The 19,467-nt window shown below is 45.6% G+C and overlaps 1 protein-coding gene and 1 long non-coding RNA gene across 4 annotated transcripts in view; one reads left to right on the forward strand and one right to left on the reverse strand.

The window, feature by feature from the left end:
* The window catches only part of CMTM8 (CKLF like MARVEL transmembrane domain containing 8), a 97,931-nt gene that overhangs the window by 21,793 nt on the left and 56,671 nt on the right, over positions 1-19,467 (reverse strand). The window lies entirely within an intron of this gene.
* LOC129548183 (uncharacterized) lies at positions 9,815-19,146 on the forward strand. Of its 3 annotated transcripts, none has more exons than XR_016036120.1 (4): positions 9,815-9,932; positions 11,128-11,322; positions 11,504-11,638; positions 19,022-19,146. It is a non-coding gene; the product is annotated as an uncharacterized LOC129548183 (long non-coding RNA). The 3 variants fall into 3 exon arrangements; XR_016036121.1 differs by lacking the exon at positions 19,022-19,146 and adding an exon at positions 16,481-17,010; XR_008684285.2 differs by lacking the exon at positions 19,022-19,146 and having other exon boundaries at positions 11,504-12,140.

The raw sequence follows: 19,467 nt of genomic DNA on the forward strand, positions 1-19,467 counted from the left end.
GGTCGCAAAGAGTCGGACACGACTGAGCGACGGAACGGAAGAGGGTTGAAAGGCACGTGGGATCTTGGTTCCCCAGCCAGGGATCAAACCCACGCCCCCTGCAGTGGAAGTCACCAGGGAAGTCCTCGGCAGAGGTGTGTTCTTACTCAGGGAGCAGACAGGCACCTAAGGAGAGACTGGCACCTAAATGTTAATTCTGTTTTCAATATTTTGATGAAGCCTTACACACTTTTTCCATAGCAGCAGCAGTATTTTACATTCCTACCAGCAGGGCCCGTGGCTTCCCTCACAGCTCAGCCAGTAAAGAATCTGCCTGCAGTGCAGGAGACCTGGGTTCAATTCCTGTGTCAGGAAGCTCCCCTGGAGAAGGAAATGGCAACCCACTCCAGTATTCTTGCCTGGAGAATCCCACGGACAGACAAGCCTGGTGGGTTATAGTCCATGGGGTTGCAAAGAGTCAGACACGACTTAGTGACTAAACCACCATCAGCAGGGCACAAGGTTCCAATTTCTCCACATTCTTGGCAACACTTGTCATTGTGTCTTTTTGATAGCTGCTACCGCTGAAACTCCAATCCTTTGGCCACCTCATGCGACGAGTTGACTCACTGGAAAAGACTCTGATGCTGGGAAGGATTGGGGGCGGGAGGAGAAGGGGACAACAGAGAATGAGATGGCTGCACGGCATCACCGACTCTATGGACATGAGTTTGAGTGAACTCCGGGAGTTGGTGATGGACAGGGAGGCCTGGCGTGCTGTGATTCATGGGGTCGCAGAGAGTCAGACACGACTGAGCGACTGAACTGAACTGAACTGAACCCTATTGGGTGAGAGGTGACATCTCATTTGACTTTAATTTGCATTTCCTTAATGATCAGTGACTCTGAGCAGCTCTTCATGAGCTTGTTCTTGGCCATCTGTATATCTTTTTTTGAGAAATGTCTGGCCAAGTTTTTTGCCCATTTAAAAACTGAATCTCTTGTTAAGTTGTAGGAGCTCTTTATATATTCTGGATTTTAATCCTGTATCAGATACTTGACTTGCAGATATGTTCTCTCATTCTGTCAGCTGCCTTTTAACTCTGCAGATGGCTTCCTTTGCTGTGCAGAAATTTTTAAATTTGATGTAGTCCTATTTTCCCTACTTTTGGTTTCTGTGTTTTGGGTGTTATATCCAAGAAATCACTGGTGAATACAAAGTCATGAAGATTTTCCCCTATGTTTTCTTTTAGGAGTTCTATAATTCAGGTCTTATCTTGAGGTCTTTAATTCATTTTGAGTTCCTTTTTGTATAAGATGTAAGGTAAGGTATCCAACTTCATTGGATGTATCCAACTTCATTCTCTTGCCTGCGGATATCCAAATTTCCCAATATCATTAGCTGAAAAAACCATCCTTCCCCGTTGCCTCGCCTTGGCACTTGTGTTGAAGATCATGTGACCACAGATGTGCATGCTAAGTCACTCAGTGGTGTCCGACTCTTTGCGACCCTGAGGACTGTAGCCCACCAGGCTCCCCTGTCCATGGGATTCTCCAGGCAGGAATACTGGAGTGGGTTGCCGTGCCCTCCTCCAGGGGATCTTCCAGAACCAGGGATGGAACCCACATCTCTTAAGTCTGCTGCACTGGCAGGTGGGTTCTTTACCACTAGCGCCTGCTGGGACCATAGACATGAGGGCTTATTTCTGGGCTCTCTATTCTGACCCACTGGGCTGTATGTCTGCTGTTGGGAAAGGCAGTCTTGTCCGTGCAGTCTTCCGACCCTCACTCAGCTGTACAAGAATGAGCCTTGGGCCTGGAACGCTGCATTACCAAGAGATAAAGAACTCAGAGAGCCTGAGCAGGGCTTATCACCTTGCCTGGGAATATCTTCTCCTGTTTCAAGCGCAATGAATGTTCCTTTGTTCTGCCTTAGTATGTACACAATAGCCCTCAGGCACTCCCCCAGCTTTCAGTATTTCAGACTGCACAGGGGAAGGGCTGAGGGCTTTCTACTGTGGCTTAAGAGGGGTGGTCACTGGCCAACTGCCCTGTGTTGGCTAACGAGGGGAACCACTGAATCAGGAGTGACCGATGTCTGCTACTGACACTGATGTCTGTTCACCATACAGGTAAAGCCTTGGTAACTCCAATACCAAGATACAATGGCAGAAGAGCCTGGAGTCCTTCCTGAGACTGTAATCAGTAAGAGACATTCTGCTCCCTCGGGACTGTTAAACAGTGACAGTACTCAGCTTGACATCCATCTTTATGCCAGTACCATACTGTTTTGATGACTGCAGCTTTATAATAAGTTTTGAAATCAGGAAGTGTAAGGCCACTAGCTTTACTTTTCTTTCTCACGATATTTTAGATGTTTGGGATCTTTTGAAATTCTATATGAATTTTAGAATTTTTTCCTGCTTTTGAAAAAAAAATTCATTTGGGGATTTGATAGGATTATATTGACTCTGTAGACTGCTCTGTGCAGTATGAACATTTTAACAGTATAAAGCCTTCCAATCACAAACACAGATGTCTTTCCACTTATTTGTATCCTCTTTAATTTCTTTCAGCAGTGTTTTGTAATTTCACTGTATAAATCTTTTGCCTCCTTGATTAAGTTTATTCCAATGCATTTTATTCCTTTTGATGCTATTGTAAATGGGATTATTTAATTTCCTTTTTGGACTGTTCCATGTTAGTTTATTACAGTAGAATGAATTTTTGTGTGTAGATTTATATCCTGAAAGTTTGTTTAGTTCATTAATTTGTTCTAACAGTGGATTTTTTTCTGGTGGAATATATAGGGTTTTCTACATGCAAGATTATGTCATCTGTGCAGAAAGATAATTTTACTCCTTCATTTCCGATCTGGATGACTTTTATTTCTCTTTCTTGACTAATTTAGTATGTCTTTCAGTACTCTGTTGAATAGAAGTAGGGACAGCGGACAAAGCTTTCGGTTTTTTACCACTGAGTACAATGCTAACTATGGGTTTTCATACACAGTCTTAAGTGGAGTTTGTTCCTAGTGAGCTGAGCATCTTTATCTTGAAAGGGTGATGAATTTTGTCAAATGTTTTTTCTTCATCAATTGAAATTAAGTCTTTTTCCTTCATTGTGTTAATGTGGTATGTTATATTAACTTTCATATGGTGAACCATGCTTGCATTCAGTAATAAATTCCATCTGGTCATGATATACAGTATCTTCAGCGTGTTGTTGAACTGTGTTTGCTAGTACTTTGCTGAGGATTTTTGCATCTGTGTTCAACAGGGACACTGGTCTGCAGTTTCCTCGTAGCGTCCTTGTCTCCTTCTGGGATCAGGGTAATGCTTGCCTCCACAGAATACATCTGGACATGTTCTCTACTCTTCAATTTCTGGGAAGAATTTGAGAAAGACTGGTATTAAGTCTCCTTTAAATGTTTGTCAAAATTTTCCAATGAAGCCACCTTGTCCAGGGTTCTTTGGTGGGAGTTGTTTTATGACTGATTTAGTCTCTTTCTAAGTTATCAGTTCAGTTCAGTCGCTCAGTTGTGTCCAATCTTTGCGACCCCATGAACCACAGCACGCCAGGCCTCCCTGTCCATCACCAACTCCCGGAGTTCACTCAAACTCATGTCCATCGAGTCGGTGATGCCATCCAGCCATCTCATTCTCTGTCGGCCCCGTCTCCTCCCGCCCCCAATCCCTTCCAGCATCAGAGTCTTTTCCAGTGAGTCAACTCATCGCATGAAGTGGCCAAAGTATTGGAGCTTCAGCTTTAGCATCAGTCCTTCCAATGAACACCCACGATTGATCTCCTTTAGAATGGACTGGTTGGATTTCCTTGCAGTCCAAGGGACTCTCAAGAGTCTTCTCCAGCATGACAGTTCAAAAGCATCAATTCTTTGGCGCTCAGCTTTCTTCACAGTCCAACTCTAGGTCTGCTCAAATTTTTAATTTCTTTATGACTTAGTCATAAAAGGTAGTATGTTACTAGAAATGTTTCTTCTGGATTGCCCAATTTGTTGATGTATAATTGTCTGCAATAATCTCTTGAGAGCATTTTTATTTCTGTGGCATCAGTTGTACTGTTTCCTGTTTCATTTCTGATTTTTTTCAGCTCAGTCTTTTTTCTCTTTTCTTAGTTTAGCTAAGGATCTGTCAATTTTGTTCATCTTAAAAAAAAAAACAATTAAGTGTTGCTTTCCTAATGGTGAGGATCACATACCTCTGTAACATAGATATAAATATATACTCCTGGGTTTTAATACTCACTGACTGAAGGTTTACCTGTTACTACAACAGAAAAGAATTCACATGGAGAAGGAGACCATTCCCCACGTTACTGAAGATTGACCAGGCAGTTTCTCTTATCAGTATATCCCATACTTCAGTATTTCTGACCTGTCATCTAAAAAATGAAGTATCTCTTACATTAAGGACTAGTGGAGGCTGTGGTACAGTTACATAATTTGATAGTTTGGACCCGACCCTTCCAGCTGCCCTCCAAAACTCCCTTGTGTGCCAAATCTGATACTCTGCAACTAAGAAAAATACAATGGGATTATTTTGGCAATTTTACTTCAGAGTTTCAAATTCAAGTCACTCAAGTTTTTTTCCTAAAAGATTATCAAGTTGCTGTAAATCAAAATTTATAAGCCTTAGAGAAGTGTCATTCACAAGATGCCTAAAATCCTGTTTGGGAGCAGAATTACCTTTTAATTTAGTTTCCATGTAAACTTGAGTTTTCCTGGATTGCACCTGTTTATAGCACATCTGTGTAAAACTCTATTTATTCCCTCCTTCCAACAGCTGAATGAAGGTCACTACGGTTACTGGACACCAAGACAAGCAAAGAGACAGGCTTGCACGAGGCTAGAGGGTGCGTGCAAGGAAAAAGACACAGCTCTTTCCCTTGCAGAATGTTCAGTGTGGCCAGGGAGAAAAAAGAAACAGAAGACCCTGTAGCACAGCCCAAGGTAAGGGCCAAGGAAGTGCAATCACAACAAGAAATGCTGGGTGATTCATTCGGGAGGAGCAATAAATGACTCTGGGTGCCCGGAGATGACTTACAGCCTCAGGAAGGCCAGGATGGCAGTAGCTGCCCTCCAGGCAGGGGCAAGGCTGGGACTCGGCACCCACCTGGTTTACGGATGTGGGCAAAGGCCAGAGGGTTGGCAGTGAGACACGGGGTGGCTGGGGCCACACTGCAGAGCTCAAACCAGCAGGTTAAGGAGTTCAGATTTTATTCACCAGGCAGGCATCACAGGACCAGAGGCACTTTTGGAAACAGATATTTCTGGCGTCAGTGTTTCAGAGTAGGCACATTCTCAATGTCTCCTTGGGCAACAGCTGCATGGGGAGAGCCAGTCATGTCACTGAGCGTGGGCGAGAAATCGGGAGGATCTGCTTCAATGTAACGTCGCAGAGACAGCCAGCGGGTGGGAGGAGTGCAGCGGGGGCCCTGCCCGGCTGGCCTCCACACCACCTGGCTGCCTCTGCACCACCTGGCTGCCTCTGCTGCTGCTTGGGAACAGACCTGCGTCCCTAAGAGTTCTAAGCCAGCCATCCTGAGCCGGATTCTTTCATGGGCACCATTAAGTGTTTGCATCCAAGGTGAATGGGGTTAGGATCCTTATGAAAGAGTCACCAGGAAGCTCACTCTCCTGTTCAGCTATGCATGAACACAATGAGAAGCCAGCAATCTATCAAGTAGGAAACAGGCTCTCACCAGACACCTACTCTGCCAGTGCCTTGGCCTTGGAGCTCCCATCTTCAGAACTGTAAGAGAGAAATTTCTGTGGCTGCAACCTCCCTGGTGGTCCAGTGGTTAAAAATTCACCTTGTAATGCAAAGGGCGGAGGTTCAATCCCTGGTTCGGGAAGATTTCTCGTGCCGTGGAGAAACTGGGCCCACGTGTGGCAACTACTTAGCCCAAGCAGAACTAGGGAGTCCCTGTGCCACAATTAAAACAATAAAAAAGATCGCACACGGTGCAGCAAAGATCCCGCATACAATAACTAAGACCCAACACAGTCAAATAAATACATAAAACAGTCAAAACTTTTTCTGTGGTTTATAAGCCCCCTGCTGCTGCTGCTGCTGCTGCTAAGTCGCTTCAGTCGTGTCTGACTCTGTGCGACCCCATGGACAGCAGCCCACCAGGCTCCTCTGCCCCTGGGGTTCTCCAGGCAGGAATGCTGGAGTGGGCTGCCATTTCCTCGCCTATGTTATTATTTTGTTACAGTAGCTGAGCAGACTAAGACAGGACCTAATTTTCACTGAAAATCAGGATCAGAAATACTGCAGAGCGGAGAGCTCACAGGAATTTTAAATATAAAGTATAAAATTTACCCCTGTCAGAAAAGAAAACCCACAAAACCCACCTGGGAAGCTTCAGGCCTCACCCGCAGATCCTGGGTTTGCTCTCAGAGGTTGGGGAAGTTTTTGGTTGAAAAACTTGATAAGCCCAGGTTCATGGAAACAACCCTGGTTAATTTGGACAGGTACTGTCACATCTTCCTTCCACTGAATGTTGAAAGACAAGTCCCCTCCCCTCCCCCGGGGGGAAACGTGTTATCCAAGAAACTCATTATCTTCTTTCCCTAAAGAAGAGGCGACCATGGAGGTGTTTTTTGAGGCAGTCAATAACAATACATCTCTATTCCTGGAAATTTTCCTTGTAGCTGAGTTACACCAGGAACCCCTAGGTCTATTTCACTATTTATACAGACAGGTGATGCTCCCCCGGGGGTGGTCACAAACCAGGGCTCCTGTGGGGAGAGAGCAGATTAGCCAAGATGGTGTGTTCAGGCTCTCTCAGGCCAAGTAGTGCAAATAAGGACTATTAGCAGTGAGATTATGTAAAGCGCTGTGCGTGTGCATCCCAAGGTGCCGGCGTGGTCATGGGCTACCCTGCGTGGTGCGCCTGTATGGGCCTCACCATGAAAGCCCTGGCCGCTGCCGCACTGGGGCTACCCTGGCGCGATACAATGGTTATATCACACAAGGCTATGCTGTGGCTACATACTGCCACATTACGGTTATGCAATGACTGCTGCTAGGGCTGCTGCGTCAGCCAGGAGAGAGGCTGTGCTATGGCTACCGTGCCAGCCAGGAGAGAATAAACGTGTTCACAGTTACTACGGCTCCTTCTCGTCTCTTACCTTGCCCTTGCCTACCCTGGGTTCAGCAAACAGTGCAGACAGTGTGAACAGCGAGAAAACTGGTGTCACAGACAGGATCAGCGATACAGCTCCCATTAAAACTGGAGTGAGATGCTGCTGCCAGTTGAGCTGACTGTAAACAGTTCACCGAGCTCCTGCCTGGGCATGATGATGTGAGAGACCCCAACCTCCTTTTCCCTTAGACGAGCTTAACAGTGATAATTCCCTAAATAAGAAAAAGAGATCCAACCTTCACTCTTGCAGAGAGGCCTAGTAAGGCTTCACGTAAGAGGACAAACAGGTCAATAAACCTGAGATGATCACACTAAATTGGCAGCCTGCCCACTGGAGACAGAATACTTCAGCAAACAGGCATTTATAATCTTTATAACAAGTTCATGTTCTCTTTGGAAAGGAGAGACCCAGAGAGTACTTTTCACAGGGGATAACTCGAGGGAACGTGTGGATGGAAGAAGGTTTCTGAACCCAGGAGATACAGCTCCTACACTTGAGAAATGTTTCCACGTTATAAGCAAACAGCTTTGAGTCCAGGCCCCAGACACCACACTTGACTATTCCTAAGTAGATGACCCAAGAGGTGGTGTTACGAACAACCAGTAAAATGAGAAGTCTGATCACTGTGAACAGACGGAAAAGAAGGAAGGTCCTGATGGAGAAATAAAGCTCAGCCAACTCAGCCATAGAAACACAGGGCTGGTGTACAAGCCCAGGCTCACCAGAAATACCCCAAATCCATTGGCCTGTTTCAAAGCCATTCACCGCTGAGTGCGAGTGTGCTCAGTCGCTCGGTTGTGTCTGACTCTTGGTAAACCCATGGGCTGTAGCCAGCCAGGCTCCTCTGTCCATCAGAATTTCCAGGCAAGACTTGCCATTCCCTTCTCCAGGGCATCTTTCCCACTCAGGGAACAAACCTGGGTCTCCTGCATTGCAGGTGGATTCTTCACCACCTGAGCCACCAGGGAAGCCCAATGCTGCATTCACCCAAACATGCCAGCAACTAAAAGAACCAATTGGCCTTGGGCGGGGCCTGCATCATTTTACAGGAGAAAATACAAAGAAACAGCCAGCATTGCCAGAGTTCATATTATGGGCTAAGGGATTTCTAAGGACTCAATTTCCAAGTACCACGCACGGAACAGGCCTCTTCCCGGGACTCCCATGGGAAGGGGAATTCCATCACTGAGCACTGAAGTCCACAGTTTTTCTGTGAAGGGCCAGAGAGTAAATATCTCAGGCTTGTGCAGGACAGACAGTTGCAGTAACTCATCTCTGTGGCTAAGACCTGGGAGCAGCCTATATCTAAACAAAGGGGCGTGGCCGCTTGAACAAACATTCCTGAAAATTGGCACCAGGACAGGCTTGGCCCGCTGACTGGGGTTTGCCTCCTCCTGATCTAGCAAATTACAGCCACCATTTCCCTGCTCTTCAAAAGTAGCTCGGGATACTAAGGTCGGGCTCCCCTACCTTGGAGCTCTTCACCAGGATGCTTCCCTGAAGGTGTCAGGGCAGGATGTGTCTCTCCCTCTGCTTCCCAGGAGGGAGGTCTGTGGAGTTAGTCAGTCCACAGGTACACACTCGCGCACACATTCATGCACACAGGCACACTTTCACCAGCTGTGTGTCCCTCCCACTCTCCCCAAGTGCTATGCTAAGTTGCTTCAGTTGTGTCCGATTCTTTGCAAACCCATGGACTGTAGCCCACCAGGCTCCTCTGTCCATGGGATTCTCCAGGCAAGAATACTGGAATGGGTTGCCATGCCTTCCTCCGGGGGATCTTCCCTACCCAGGGATCGAAGCCATGTCTCCTGCATTGCAAGTGGATTCTTTGCGGCTGAGCCACTGGAGAAGCACCCCCTTCTCCCCATACAATTTTCTATTTTCAGCAGATTGTCAAATGAACAAGCACGACCCGAGTCTCACTTAGGTCCCTGATGCCATTTAAATAGCACCAGGTTTCCCAGGGAAGCATGCTGATACAATTTTTTTAACCAGTAGGAAAATACACCTCTGAACTGGGTGTTGTTCTTTTTTATTTTTTGGCCACAAAACCACATGGCTTGTGGGATCTTGGTTCCCCAACCAGGGATGGAACCTGGGTCCTCTGAAGTAGAAACTTGGGAGTCTTAACCACTGGATTACCAAGGAATTCCGTTGGGTTCTTTTCCTTTTTAATATTTACTTATTTATTTGGCTGCACCAGGTCTTGTGACACGTGGGATCTTAGTTCCCTGACTAGGGATTGAACCCGAGCCCCCTGCATTGGGAATCTTAGCCACTGGATCACCAGCGAAGTCCTACAGGTGTTGTTTTTAAACTCTTTCTCCTTCTTGGGTCATATAAATAAAAGCGGCAGTCTTTTTCATACCAGCACTGATTTCCGAAGACCAAAACAACTGCCAACACAGGCAAACTGCAGAAAAGGAAAGTCACCGGCTGTCACCCAACAAGTACAAGGATACTTTAAAAACAAGTTTTGGGGTGGGGGTAAAGAGAGGAAAAAAGAGGTCATTAGCTGCTAAAGGAGCCACTGTCCTAACCTCGAATGAAGGTGGGAAGTAAGACCACGGGGTCAAATAAAAGTCACTTCTGTTTCCCAGTGATCCGGGAGGGAGAGAAACAAGATTTGCATGGAGTTTCAGAGGCAAAAGGAAGCCACAACCCCTTCCTTCCTGGTCTCACCTAACACGCCCCAACCCCAGGGCTGCACCACACCCCCAGTCCAGACAAACACCAAAACAGACGCCAAGGAAGAGACTCAGGTACATTTCAAGGCACTGTAAGTAAATTCAATGCCTTTTAAATATAACTGTTTATTTGTTTGATTTGGGCTGTGCTGGGTCTCTCCTGCCGCACAGGCTTTTCTCCAGCTGTGGAGAGCAGGGGCTGCTCTCCAGCTGCAGTGACAGGGCTTCTCACTGTGGTCGGAGCGCGCTCTAGGGCACGCGGGCTTCAGTAGTTGTGGCTCCCGGGCTCTAGAGCACAGGCTTAACAATTGTGGGGCACAGGCCCAGCTGGTCCTCAGCACGTGGGATCTTCCCAGATGCAGGATCAAACCCGTGTATCCTGCATTGGCAGATGGATTCTTTACCACTGAGCCACCAGGGAAGTGCCAATGAATGGTGTTTAATAATAGCTTTACTGAGATTTATTTTTATTATTATTTTTTTTTATTGGAGACTAATTACTTTACAATATTATATTGGTTTTGCCTTACACTGACATGAATCCTCCCCGGGTGTACATGTGTTCCCCTTCTTGAACCCCCCTCCCACCTCCCTCCTCTCCTTATCCTCCCTCTGGGTCATCCCTGTGAACCAGCCCCGAGATTTATTTTTTAAATATTTATTTGGTTGTACTGGGTCTTAGTTGCAGCATACTGGATCTTCAGCTGTCCCAATAAGAACTCTTAGCTGCGGGATGTAGGACCTAGTTTCCTGACCAGGAATCAATTCTAGACCCCTGCATTGGGAGTACAGAATCTTAGCCACTGGACCACCAGGCAAGTCCCTATTGAGATGTAATTTACCACCTATAAAACCTACCCATTTAAAGTGTACAATGCAATGCATTTTAATGTATTCACAGAACTGTACAACTGTCACCACCATTCTAGGATATTTTCATCACACTAAAGAAATTCCTTCCCCACTAGCAGTCTCTGCCCCTTTCCTGCCACCATCACCACCTTTAGCCCTGAGTCAACAGTGATCTACTGTCTCTACAGATCTGGATGTTTCATACAAACAGAATTATGTATTACACAGCCCTTGCGCCCGGCTTCCGTGTTGGAGCATGTGTCAGCATCGTGTACGCTTTTTCAACATTCCATCGTACGCCTCACTGCACGTCACTTGTCCATTTATCAGCTGACGGACATTTGAGTTGTTTACACTTTTTAGGTTTTATGATTCATGTCCAAGTGTTTGTGTGGGCATACATTTTCGTTTCTCTGAACTCTAATTCCATTTCAGATGCACAAGGGAACCTGATTAAGGACTGGAGGCAGCAGCATTGAAGTCAGTTTAGGTTTTCGACAACAGACTCACAGATCTCCAGTGAGAATCAGAAGCCTCTCGTGGAGCTCCCTCTCTGACATAGCTGCTCAGCGCAGAACGCCTGCAGGAGGAAGTCCACAGGGGCCTTGACTTTCAAGTTCACTCTGCACGGTACTGATTGCAACCCAAAGCCTTTTACGTCAAGCGTCCTGATGTGAGCTGACAAATCCCTGTTTCCCATTGTGGGTTGTTTTTTTTGAGGGTGGTTTTGACAGCTCTGCCATGCCAGGCTTCTCAGCAGAGCTAGTCTACACAAATATCTGAATATTTTGTTGCCTCTTACCCTTTTTAGCTCATCAGAGTGAGTGTTAAATGGAAGAGTGGAACCACCGATGCAGGCAACAGCATCCTTAACTACGTGTTCACAGGACCAAAGTCAGCAGACCGTCCAGCTGAGAACAAACTTCACATGTAGGAAATGCTGGAAGTAGGTCTCTGGGGAGCATCTAAAAATGAATGACGTGGTGAAACCTCTTAAAGCACAGACTGAGAATTAATATTTTGAGAAAAGAACCCCATGGTCAAATTTCAAGTGAGACAGTGTACTGACTGGAGAAGGGGTTGGGGAGTTGACTTAATCATTTTTTATTTTAAAATATAATTATTGTCAAAAATATTAAAAGATAACTCCTATCTTTTAGAGCTACTTCCTAAAATATTTACAGGTGAAATGACATTTCCTTCTAAATCCTCCTGGAGGCAGAATGGGTAGGCATATAGAAGGAGCATAAATTAACAGTGTCTGAAGCGGGGTGGTAAGTAGATGGGAGTATGTCACACTCAGTTTGAAATTTTTCACAATAAAATGAAAATGAAGCCACACATTCCTGAGACATAAACCTAAAGAGAAATTCCCAGGGTCTCAGCACCGTTATGGTGACAGTCTGCTGCCAACTTTATGAAAAGAGGAAAGTTGGGGTGGAAATTCCTTCTAATTTTTAAAAAATTTTGAAAATATTTATTTATTTGGCTGCACTGGGTCTTGGTTATGGCATGCGAGATTGAATCCAGGCCCCCTGCATTGGGAGCTCAGAGTCTTAGCCACTGAACCACCAGGAAATTCCCGCCTCCTGCTTATTCTACTTTGTCAAACACGTAATACACTGCTATAGCTGGAAATGGAGAAGTACAGAGTCAGGCAGTGAGGCGCCTCCTGCTCACCAGATCCCTCCTGGGTTTCTCTTGCCACAGCAGATTCCCTCCTGCCCTCCTTCCACCCAGAGGCAAACGCTGCTATTTCCCAAATTATACTCAACTCTTCCCTGCATCTTTCCCAAATTATACTCAACTCTCCCCCTCCGCCTCCCCTTGCTGTCCTGACGATACGTTTAGATCTTTTCCAAGAACTCAGAAAGCCTCCTGTGTGTGTAAGTGTGCTAGGTCGCTTCAGTCGCCTCCAACGCTGCAACTCTCTGGACTGCAGCCCGCCAGGCTCCTCCGTCCATGGGAGTCTCCAGGCAAGAATGCTGGAGTGGGTTGTCATCCCCTTCTCCAGGGGTTTTTCCCAACTCAAGGATCAAACCCATGTCTCTTAAGTCTCCTGCATTGGCAAGCAGATTCTTTACCACTAGTGCCACCTGGGAAGCCCAGGAAGCATCCTTAGTTACTTAATTAGTTAGTTAGTTCAGTCGCTCAGTCGTGTCTGACTCTTTGCGACTCCATGGACCACAGCACGCCAGGCCTCCCTGTCTATCACCAACTCCCGGAGTTCACTCAAACTCATTTCCATTGAGTTAGTGATGCCATCCAACCATCTCATCCTCTGCCGTCCCCTTCTCCCATCTTCAATCTTTCCCAGCATCAGGGTCTTTTCAAATGAGTCAGTTCTTCATATCAGGTGGTCAAAGTATTGGAGTTTCAGCTTCAGCATCAGTCCTTCCAATGAACACTCAGGAGTGATTTCCTTTAGGATGGACTGGTTGGATCTCCTTGCAGTCCAAGGGACTCTCAAAAGTCTTCTCTAACACCACAGTTCAAAAGCATCAACTCTACAGTGCTCAGCTTTCTTTATAGTCCAACTCTCACATCCATACATGACCACGGGAAAAACCATAGCCTTGACTAGACGGACCTTGGTTGGCAAAGGAATGTCTCTGCTTTTTAATATGTTGTCTAGGTTGGTCAGGACTTTCCTTCCAAGGAGTAAGCGTCTTTTAATTTCTGAAGTCACCATCTGCAGTGATTTTTGAAGCCCCCCAAAATAAAGTCTGTCATTGATTGCACTGTTTCCCCATCTATTTGCCATTAAGTTATGGGACCAGATACCATCATCTTAGTTTTCTGAATGTTGAGCTTCAAGCCAACTTTTTCACTCTCCTCTTTCACTTTCATCAAGAGGCTCTTTAGTTCTTCACTTTCTGCCATAAGGGGGTGTCATCTGCATATCTAAGGTTATTGATATTTCTCCCAGCAATCTTGATTCCAGCTTGTGCTTCATCCAGTCCAGTGTTTCTCATGATGTACTCTGCATATAAGTTAAATAAGCAGGGTGACAATATACAGCCTTGACGTACTCCTTTTTCTATTTGGAACCAGTCTGTTGTTCCATGTCCAGTTCTAAACTGTTGCTTCCTGACCTGCATACAGGTTTCTCAAGAGGCAGGTCAGGTGGTCTGGTATTCCCATCTCTTTCAGAATTTTCCACAGTTTATTGTGATCCACACAGTCAAAGGCTTTGGCATAGTCAATAAAGCAGAAATAGATGTTTTTCTGGAACTCTCTTGCTTTTTTGATGATCCAACGGAAAGCACCCTATTTCTCATTAAACTGCTACATAATGTTCCCAAGCATAGAGTCTCTGCTAGTTGCTTCCAGTCTTCTGCTCTGCCAACAGTGCTGCAAGGAATCACCTTGTACAAATATCATTTTGTACACACTCAGGCTCGCTGTAGGGTAAATTTATACAGCAGTGTAACTCCTAAGTCAGAGTACCTGTGTCTGTCCTTACAAAGAACAGCTGTTCAACTGCCCTTCATAAAGGTTAGACTTCTGCTCACTTTTATTTACTTTTCCACTGGCAATATGTGAATTTCAAAAAAAAAAAAAAAAATCTAGACAACGTTAGGAGTATCTGTTGCCTCCTACCCTTTAACAATAAGTCTTTCCTCCAACACGAACACTTATTTTCCTGCTAAATGTCATTTTAAGTGCGATGCACCAAGTCAGATGTGAAGAGCTGACTTTAGAGACGTAATCACGGTTGGCTACACTTATTGCTTAATCTATGTTTTAAGTCTTACATAAAAAATAAGCTAACATTTACTGAGCAGCCTCTAACGGCTAGGCAGTGCTGCAAGCCCCTTCCCTGGATCCATACTCTTAGACCTTGCACGATTCTGAGGTCAATTGTACCACCAATCTCAGTTCAGATGAGGAGAGAAGCCCAAACCGAGAGACCATCCCAGGACACACGGCTGGACAGTGACAGACTGATGTCCGGGGTCCCCCACTTCCCTCTCCACCACCCCAAGAGTTAGAAAAACTTACAAATTCAGATCCCAGGCCACTTCCCAATATCCAGGCCTCTAATAGTAACATGTCAATCTGTGGTTCCGTTTTCAAACACTGTCTTGTCCTGCATTTTTAGGAATAAATTATACACAAAAGCATTTTCTTATCAGAGCAAAATACCTACCAGAGTGGCAAAAAGACTTTCAGAATGGGTTCACAACCGGTCAGAATTCAGCTGAGGGTGGAGTCCTGAAGTATTAATAAATGGAACATGTTTCACATAAAAAAAGGAGAGGGACTTCCCTGATAGTCCAGTGGTTCAGACTCTGCCTTTCAATGCAGGGGGTGCAGGTTCGATCCCTAGTCGGGAATCTAAGATCCCACATACCTCACGGCTGAAAAACCAAAATATAAAATGGAGCAATAGAGTAACAAATTCAATAAAGCCCTTAAAAATGGTCCACATCAAAAAAGAATTTTTTTTAAACCCATAGCAGTCCTTATATTCTATAATGTAGGAAATAAAAAAAAAAGAACTGAACTTAGCACTGAGGAGCCCTCTCACCATGTAAGCGACTGGTTTCTAAAAACTGAACTGAAAAGTTCAGCTTTCAACTCAAGTCATTCAGTTCTTCACACCTCACCCCCACACCTCATCCCCCTCAAATACATTCTCAACGAAAGCTGCTGCTGTCCAAGAAAACTACTCCCAAATTCGCAAAGCAGGCGCTTTTTTATTCAGCTTCCGTTTCATACTCACAGAGCTTCAAGCTCACAAACGACTCGACGCCTCTGTAAGGCCCTACACGTTTGGCCACAAACTCTCTTACGGAAAAGTTCACATTCTTGTCCTGCCTTTTGTCAACTGGCTTCTAAGTTGCTCTGAGAAGCTGTCCCTCTGTCAGGGTTCGAGACCACCCTTGAAAACACTAGGCATCTGGAAGGGTTGGAGTTTATCTCTAGGGATATTTTGAAAAAGACAATGGCCTCAATCTCATCCAATCCGCTCCACCAGGAGATGGATCCCAGCAAGTCAAAAAGGTGGAATGAGAGGAGTTACTGAGTACAGTTTTAGATTTCAGTGGATTTCCTTTTGGAACTTCCCAGAGGATGTCTCGTTATTTCAAGGAATGTCAAGAGCTTCTCAAAAGAGAGCTAATTTAAGACTTCCCCAGGGGTCCAGTGGTTAAGACACCATGCTTCCAATGCAGGGACTGTGGGTTCAATCCCTGGTCAGGGAACTAAGATCCTGCATACTATGCAGCCAAAAAAAAGAAAGAAAGCTAATAAACATTTTTTTAAAAAAAACAGCTAATTCATTTTTAAAAAGGGGAGGTGGAGAGAAGCATTTGGTTTTCTTAAAAGGAATAACATAGGTTATCAACCCCAGATAACTAAGAATTAGTGTCAAACACCGCAAGCCACCAAAAAATATGTCACCAGCTCCCTAAGTCACATTTTTCAAAATATGTTCCAAGACAGTCCAAAAAACAGGGTTCACAGTCCACTTAGTCTGGGAAAGGCTGGACTGAGCCTTAGAAATGTAGCCCATTAAGGCCTCAGAAGGGCCTCCCAGGAATAACATCAACAGTGTCTGGCCTGGCCTTTTCCAAACCGACTCGGCAGGGACCCTCTCTCACTTCCAAGCTGACACTGCAGGGACCCAGTGTGGCCATCTTCTCTCTCACTCTTCATCCTGCCTGCGTCTGGCCCGTGTCCACATCTCTTCTTCCTTTAACTGTAAAGTTTTGAAAACAGCGATGGCAGCTTAGCTCTGTTTGTTTCCCATTTACTTTACCCACCAAATGGATGCCCAAAGGCCCACCGAGGTGCTCCAGAGTGGGCGAGTAGGAGCACAGAAACGGAAGGATGTGACGGCAAGTTCCCCCACTTACTCAAGTGTCACGCTCACCAGGACCCACAGTTCAACATCTCTGCAGGAGGCTGTCAGTGTCTCCATCCGTGATGCCTCAATCGGACCCACAGGCCCATTCCAGAAAACTCCCCCTCCTTACCAAAAGTGGAAAGAAAGAAAAAAGATATATTAATAAAAAAATTTCACAGGGACCTCCCTGGCGGTCCAGTGGCTAAGACGTAACACTCCCAATGCAGGGGGTCCAGCTTGAACTAGATCCCACAAGCCACAGCTAAGACCCGGCACAGCCAAATAAATAAATACTTTTTTTAAAAAATAAAAAATTCCTGTCTTACTCTTCTTACTCAAACTCCCTGAGCGGAATCCCGCCTTCAAGTCAGGGTATTTCCTAAATGGTTAGTCCAGAGGCGCAGAGGCACCGTTCAAAGCCTGTGCCCAGAGCTGATAATAAAAGGATGAGCAGACAATCCCGGCAGTGAAATTCTCAGGTTCCCATGAAGAAACCCCCACAAAATCGCAGTGTGACTGCTCTCTTGGGTTGCAGGAAAACGCCCCTAGAACAAAGCAGTCAAGGGCTTGTAAGTCCAACCTAGTTTCACTGAACTCGTGTCTTCCTTGGCACCCCTTGCAGTCAGGGTCGATGCTCCCTATTAAGACGTCATTTACTGAATGGGGCATCTCTAAAGCACCTCCAGAGGATCAGGGGTTTCTAGGATCAGGTGTACTTTTCTTTAGAGCAAAAGTACGCTGGACTATAAATTCAAGCTACTGCCTTGCAGTGCAGGCAAAATTCCTCTACCCTCCATGATGGAATTCTGACGGGATCTTCCAACAACCTTCCCTCAAAGATGTACCCATGTGACTTTTTTTTTTGGCCACACCTTGCAGCATGAAGGATCTTCCTTCCCTGACCAGGGATCAAGCCTGTGCCCCCTACCATGGAAGCACAGAGTTCTCACCACAGGACTGCTAGGGAGTTCTCCCATGTGGCTTGTTAAAATCCATGTTGTAGTTTTGGGACATCTGAGTTACTGAGAAAAAAAAAAAACTCAAAAAAAAAATTTTAAATCACCCATACCTTCACTGCTCCTTCCCCCGCATGTAACTTACCTGGCGAACATTAGAAAGCATGAATTTCCTACTCTGCTTTTGTTTTGTTTTGAAATGTCTGCCGGGAGCCAGCGAGGGAAATCCTACCCATGGCAAAGGTCAATTGGGGAAGAGGCCTGATGGGCAAAGGCTAATCAGGGCTCGAGGAACTCCCTGAACTTACCTGAGCATCTACCCCAAAGAAAACCGGAATCTGACTGATTTACTATCTTACGCCTCTTACCAAGTCCTCTAATATTTACGGGGGTTTTCCCCCAACCACCTTTCTCTGAAAACATTAATTCAGAGCTGTAGTTTAAAAGTTCTCCTCGGCTTAATAGGAGTGTTCCAATCCAAGCCCCTCTGATAGCTTTCTAACTTGCATGACAAGTTTGTCCGGGCTCTTACAACTATGAGTGTGACTGTTTATAGCCTCCCAGCCATGCAAGGACAGAAAGTCTGATATTCTAAAATACAGAAATCTGTTGAAGAAGTTAAAATCATTAGAATAGTACTAAAAGAGATTTCATTGTTGAATCAATGCTTGCTGCAAAGTTTCCTGTATCTGTTGTATCCTTGGAAATATATTAATCACATATAGAGAATATAAGTAGTAGCCTTTGATTTAACCACATCAGATCTTAAGTTAATAAATTCCTTTCTTGTAGCTCACTACACCTGTACCTTATAGGAATGTAACCTTGTCATGTGTATAGCACCTGACTTTAGGAAAATCAACTTAAAAGAATATAAGCCTTTTTCTAGCTAACTAACCTTTGTTAGGAGAGAGGGCCATAAACTGTTAGCAGGCCACCTGGCCAGAAGATGATGTAAACCACCCAAAACTTTTGTATATCACGAGACATACAAAAATGAGCCCTGATCCTGATAAGGGTCAAGACTGCTGACCCCGCGTGATTTTGGCGTGACTCTATACCTCTCTTTCTCTGTTTTTTATGTGCACAACTTAGGGTATAAAAGCAGCACTGGAAAATAAAGTTTTGGGCCTTGCTCACTGAAGCTTGGTCTCCCCGTGTCGTTCTTTCTCTTTTTCCATCCTTTTCTCTATTCTCCTTTTTCTGGTTGAGATCCTTGGAGCGCTGGGCCCTCTGAGTTTACTTATCTGCCTGGGCTTCTAAGCCTCACTCGAGGGGGTGCCCTGGTGGGGTGCCTCCAGTGATTCGAGAGGGCGCCTGCGGCCTACGTAAACAGAGCAAGCCCCGTGCTGGGGTTTTATTGGTTTCCAGCGTAAACCAAGGAATCATCAGCCCCTGTCTCTCTCTTCTTTCTCTCTCTCTCTCTCTGACGCCGACGCCGTTCATCCCGAGGATACCCTGGGCCTTATCGAGGCTGGACCCCGATAAATGTCCTTTGTTTGCTTCCTCTTTTCTAAAGATTAAGCCAGGAAAAGAAAGACTGGATATGAGAATCCCAAATGATCCTGCAAGATCCTGCAGGGCCAACCCAGCACAGTCAAGGGTGATGGTCATCAGAAGCAGCAAACCCTCCCCTCACCCACGGAAGGAGGCTCACTGAGCGCTGGTGCCTCCACACGAAGCTCCCAGCCCTACTGGACTTTGTTGTTCAGTCACTCAGTTGTGTTCAACTCTTTGTGATCCTGTGGGCTGCAGCACGCCAGGCTTCCCTGTCCTTCACCATTTCCCGGAGTTTGCTCAAACCCATGTCCATTGAGTTGGTGGTGCCATTCAACCATCTCATCCTCTGTCACCCCCCTTCTCCTCCAGCCTTTGATCCTTCCCAGCATCAGGGTCTTTTCCAATGAGTCGGCTTTTCGCATCAAGTGGCCAAAATATTGGAGCTTCAGCTTCAGCATCAGTCCT

This window comes from Moschus berezovskii, chromosome 24, assembly GCF_049115385.1.
Source record: "Moschus berezovskii isolate FMDL1 chromosome 24, NW_MosBer_1.0, whole genome shotgun sequence".
In the NCBI taxonomy this organism is placed as follows: Eukaryota; Metazoa; Chordata; class Mammalia; order Artiodactyla; family Moschidae; genus Moschus; species Moschus berezovskii.